At 32.3% G+C, this 6,039-nt stretch overlaps 1 protein-coding gene across 3 annotated transcripts in view; it reads right to left on the bottom strand.

Annotated features, from left to right (window-relative positions):
- The window catches only part of LOC107446785 (FMRFamide receptor-like), a 173,837-nt gene that overhangs the window by 39,247 nt on the left and 128,551 nt on the right, over positions 1-6,039 (bottom strand). For all 3 annotated transcript variants that reach the window (XM_071178052.1, XM_071178054.1, XM_071178053.1), the window contains exon 3: positions 1,471-1,520. The gene's annotated coding sequence lies outside the window, so the exon portion shown is untranslated. The remainder of the gene's footprint in view (positions 1-1,470; positions 1,521-6,039) is intronic.

Below are 6,039 nucleotides of genomic sequence, written 5' to 3'. Positions count from 1 at the left end.
AGGAAAATATATTGACTCCAAAACATTTTCATTTTGTATAGAAACTTTAATGAATATAACAACTTCCATCTCATAATATTACTAAATATCAGAATTACATTGGATTATTAAATTTTTTTGATATTTTGAAATGTAAACGAGCGTCTCTTGTCTGAAAGTAAATTTTTATACCTGGAGAAGCTTCTTTCAACGTTTACTGATGTTACTGGTGCGTACTTGAAAAAGACGGTCTCACTTACTGACAATTTTTCTTCAATTTGAAAAGATGTTGCTTCACCAGTTAATATCCTAGAGATTTTCTTCACTGTTTGGAAGCCAGTGTAATAATAAAAAATGATAAAAAAATAAAAAAATTAACAAAAATTTTAAAAATGTTTTAAAATGCAAAAAAAGCCAACAAATTTAATGAAAAATGTCCTATAAATCTCAAAAAATGCTCTAAAGGGCGAAAAATGTCCAAAAATGCAAAAAATGCAAATGTCATCAAAATCCGGGCCTTACTAATAACCTTTTCTTTTCAACCGGCCACTTGAGAATAAGACAACCAATACCCACGCATATGACCTATGACGTCAGCACCAGCAATATGGAGTATTAAAGTCGAGTTAAGTTTCTCTACATAACTTAAAATGTTAATTAACGCTACGTTAATTAAATACAAAGCCGTATCGCACATCGAATTTGTTAATTCTTTCTTGTCTACTTCTTTTACTTAAATTAGATCTATTATTTAACCGTGATATATTTTTGTTTTGTGTGCCTGGCAACTTCAATGCATAACTTTATGTTCGACATGGCTTCGTGCCTGTCTTTGTGCAAATATATAGTGGTAGAATTGAAATCCTTGTGAAAAAAACCTCTCTGAAAGAATATAGGCTGTGTTACTTAAGAGGATTGGTGTTTGCCAGGCATGGCTTACTCGAAATAGAATGGAAAAAACAGTTGCTAATGCAAACCACGTTTAAACAACCAATCAGGATCGAGGTATCCACACTACGTTACTTACAGGCATCCCGCAAAAACTAAATATTTCTACTTTCTGGAATTACATACTTCAAATCCTTCCTTATTTATGGGTATTTTCATCTCGGGGGGAAAGAAAGTTATTTTATGTTTCACATCAACGTAAAAGAAAATCCTACCGTTTTATTTCGAATACTTTAAAATAAAAACAAGTGGACATTACTGAGAAATTTTTTAAATTTTATTGTAAATGATAGGAAGCATTGGATTTAATTTCATTACACGTATCCATCATTAAATTTTAACACACATTAGTTACATTCTGTGATTAAACTTTCGCGATTCCATTAGGCAGGACAATCCCATTTGCAATCTTAATTCTTTGTGGCCCCTAATATCGGGAGATTCTGAGTGCTTTTGTAAAAGGGCGCTCCAAACAAGGATTTAGGGAATCGTTCCATTTGACGGGAAAATGAAAGTGAGCGGTGAGTATATAAGTATACATACCAGTCTTTTACAATTCTCCTCTTACGGAAGTATTCATTTCCCGCTTCCTTCTGAAACGTCAAAAATTATAATTTAAGATTTCTATATAATTCATTCAAACATCAGCTAAACAATAGCATACAAGTAATTTTCATACATGCATCAATGACATTTACCTCACACTACACTCTTTGCAAACATAATAGGTGTCTCAAGAGTTCCCCACTCACCACACTCTTCCCCACTCCGTTACCACGGTTTCTTCAAATCTTACTTTTTCGGCAGTACGTTTCAGTTACAAATTGGGATATACTTCAGTGAAGAAAAATAAAACAAGATTCACTGAAAAGCATGGTAAAGAAGGAGGGAAAAGCGTGAAGAGTGGAAAATTCTCGTAACCTATAGTCGACTATTAGGCGAAATCTTGCGTGAAACTTTAGAGGTAATCTTTAGGTTCTTATTATTATATGCATCGAAATTTCGAGGTTTTAATTGCTAACAACCAACGACAAGGTATATTTAGATTATGATGACAAAGTACTTTATTTGTTTTACTTATAATAAAAAAAAGAGGAAGAAAAATTCTATTTCTAAAATAAAGTCCCTCTAATTCCGTTTGTGATCTAAGGGAGCCATGTAGATTAATGATCTACAATTTCATTATCTACGTTATGGTGGGGCAAGGGGTAAGAATTGCGCACAGACCACCTTAACATTCCAGACAAGCTGGTGCCCTTACATTAGGTAGGTCTTACGTCCCCACCAGAAATAAAATAATACATGAATAACAATATATAAGAACCTAAACCACTGTATCATCAATGATGTCAAGAATATTGTCACTATGGGGCCGGGATAGCCTAGTTGGTAGAGCACTGGGCCCATGTCCAAGAGGTCGTGGGTTCAATCCCCGCTGACCGTTAACTTCCTGTGTAGTTAATGGTGACTGATGCACGTTAAATCTGTCGAGTCACAAAGTCTTCCATATTCCCATAACACAGCAAACCCTGTGGGGGTACTGATTCAGAAGTTTCCTTGTCTTCTGGATAGGGTTCAAAATTACAAGGCTACTGAGTTGAGCATTAGTAGTTGTAAATTCAAAATTGGGTCGGCTGTTCAACGACGGTTATAAAATAAAGTAAAATATCGTAACTCTTTTAATCATAAGTTTTTCGAGAGGACTAAACAATGAAGAAATTATTTTTATTTTGGTCTCACTTAAAACGAGAAACGTGGGGCGCAAGTGAACGCCACATCACGGGAGAAACGGTTAATCGCAAATTCTCCTTCACTACCTGAACTAATTTAAAGTATAGAAAAATTGAGTTCAGACAAATTAAGAGTATAAGGCATGAAGTTTCAAATACTGAACAGAAATTTCAAAAATACTAAAAAAATGAAAGTAAATTATAAGAAGATAACTTAGAAGAGAAATTCTCCTTTGCGTAATCCTAATATTTTGCTTGCATTTTGAAACTCCTTTCTTCTTTCTTTTAAAATAGAAGTTGAGGTGAAAGCGAATTTGTGACGATAAGTTTCTCTCGTGGTATGGAGTTCACTCAAGGAAATTTTGGATGGTGATATGGAGGCTTTTTATGAAAGTGATGCTTCCTGTGTTATTCGTTATAGGTCTGACAAAAACGGAATAAATTCTTTGTTTTACACTCTACTTTAGAAATAATTTTTTTTTTTAAATTTACACAATATTTTATTTTTTATTCTTTTATAACCGCCGTTGAACAGTCGACCCAATTTTGGGTTTGCGACTGCCAATGTTCAACTTGGTAGCCTTGTAATTTTGCACCCAATTCAGAAGACAAGGGAACTCCTGGATCAAGTATTGGGAGAAATTTGCCTTCTTTAAGGGGAAAACCACTAAAACCTCCCACGGGTAGCCTGACGGCAAGAGGACTCTAACCCATGATCAGTCTACTACTCAGAATAATTCCCGTCAGTACTATGGTCGGTGCAAGTCAGATGCGGAATTCGTATCGACCAGCCATCGCTGGGATTCGAACCAGGTTCACCTCATTGGAAGGCGAATGCTCTATCCCCTGAGCCATCGCTGGTCTCAGGGAAAGTTTGAGAATTTTATTGTGATCAAGAACAGTAAAGATTTGAGTGCTGCAGCTAGTCGCAAATCAGTCGTCATTTTGATGGTAGTGTTCCACCCTCACAAGAAAGCGAGTTATTAAAAATGACGTAATAACCAAAATATACAGTTTAAAAAAATATTGTTTATAAAGTATATGTTTTAGTAATGATCTTGCACTGACTAATTTATTGTATTTAATATTTTCAAGAAAACGCATTATTTGTGTGGTACTTACTTGTTTCCGTTAAAAATCAAATTAAACTCACAACAACTATTCAGTCGCGACATCAAAAGGCAGTGATTCAAATTATGTCTGAAGAACTAATGAAAATGTAGTTGCCGAAATTGGAAGGTAAATCAATTTGTGAAATTTCGACAGCAATTAAATCTCTTGGATTGAAGCATTTATCAATTTCGCCCGTGGATATCAACGATTAACCGAGGCAAAATGGCGCAAAACTACGGGCGACTGGTTTTTACAATATTTAGAGCAATTAAGAGAACATAATTAAAATGGAAGGTATTTTGAAAATCGAAATTTAAACTATTGGTAGAGACATCTAGTAAATCGAATTTGTAAGACCGACGACAAAATAATTCAACTTTTGAGACACCGTGCAAACCTTAATGAGTTGTAAAATGGTACAAGACGCAAAAATGAAAATAAATAAATGTTGGATAATTTAATATTACATATGTTACCGTGAATGAGAATGTGATGAGAAATCAAGAGAATGTCGACTTTCACCGGTGAATGTCAACAATCGCATAATCGCTTTGGTGAAGTTCCGAAATATTTGTGATATCCTATTTTATATAAAAAATATTTTTGTGTAAGCATTGGCAGTTTTTTGATTACCAAAACTACCAATGTTTTTTAAAACACTAAAATTTTTTACTTAAACCTCGAAATCAGAAAAATAACATAATCAGGAAACTTAAATTCTTGATAATGAAAAATTCTTGATATCGAAAATTGCAATAGCAGAATATGTACTTATGCATACAATACCTGATATTTCACAATGGCTCTAAATTAAAAGATATTTTAGATCCCAAAAAGGAAATGCTGAATGGGAAAATAGTTTTCATATAGAAAACAGCAGAATTCACAGTAACAATTATTCCTTAAATTAACGCTGTTTTCAGAGTGAAAAATATATTTCACGCAGCGAAATTCGCAGCAGCTTTTTATTCCTTAAAAAATTAATGCTGATTAGAAAAAATATTTTTCATACAGAAAACAGCAAAATTCACAGTCAAAATACTTCTCACGCGAAAAATAGTAAAATTCACAGTGGCTTTTTAAATCCTTAAGAAATTAATTCCGAATAGGAAACCTTTATTGAATTTCTTATCAATACTTTAGCATTTTGAACTTTTACAGCTACAGTTAGAATACTGTAGTTTATGTATAGTAAGGTGGATACAAGATGCAATGGTTTACAAGTTTACACCCACATCAGGTAAAAAACTGAGAATTTATCCTTTCTATCTCGAAAACGTTACGAGATAGAAAAAATGATGAATTACGAAACGGTAGGGTAGAATTTGTTTTAATTAGAGATGAACTTGGCCTAAAATTTTGCCAGGACCGGTAAAACTTAAATCTTTTACCCACCTTTGATTTCGAGAAATGATAAAGCTGTAGTGGGTACCCGGCAAAAATTTTATTTATCCTCCGGCCTGTCCCGAGTAGCCGGTAAAATTTGGATTTATTACTCGGTCGATATAACCGACCAAGTCTTATAAGATTTATGCAAAAGAATATAACTATTGTATAATTTTCTATCGAATAAATCTTTTATAAGATATAGTTCTATTGCGCACTTCAATAAATAAAAAATTTTTTTGTTGATATTTTTAAATTAAATTATTTTGTAAAAGAAACTCTGGATGACTAAAGAATAATTAACCTAATACTTTGGAGAGAACTATTGATAATGGATTTTATAATTAATTTTTCTCTTCATATAATTTACTTAAATTTTCAAAAGTATTTATGGATAGATCTTGTGTTAAGCATTGAATATTTTAAAAAATATTCTAATAATTTGACGGTATATTAAATGGAAAAAAAAGGTTCTAACTATCAGGGTTCCGTTTTTCATTAGCCTGTAACTATAAACGTAATTTACGTGCTATGAGACCTACCTTAATAGATACTTTTCTATACTCTACGAGAAATTTTATGTTACAACCAATATTAAACATAAGATTAATATTGTGGTTTTGTTGGCCTTAATGCTACGATTCTCTATTACTGCATCTAATTTTTTTTTAAAAATAAATTGAAATATATAATAAATAGTTTAAAATAAATTGAAATATATAATAAATAGTTTAAAATAAATTGAAAATTTTAACATACAGAGGTGGCCAAAAGTGTGGACACTTTTTAAAAGTTCCATGTTTTTCAACTTTGTGTGCTTGTAGAATATATTAATTTTCACTTAAATACAAACGTTTATATATTAACATAGATTTATCACTTT

This window comes from Parasteatoda tepidariorum, chromosome 2 (genome assembly GCF_043381705.1).
Source record: "Parasteatoda tepidariorum isolate YZ-2023 chromosome 2, CAS_Ptep_4.0, whole genome shotgun sequence".
NCBI lineage: Eukaryota > Metazoa > Arthropoda > Arachnida > Araneae > Theridiidae > Parasteatoda > Parasteatoda tepidariorum.
This window is presented reverse-complemented; position numbering and strand designations above follow the sequence as displayed.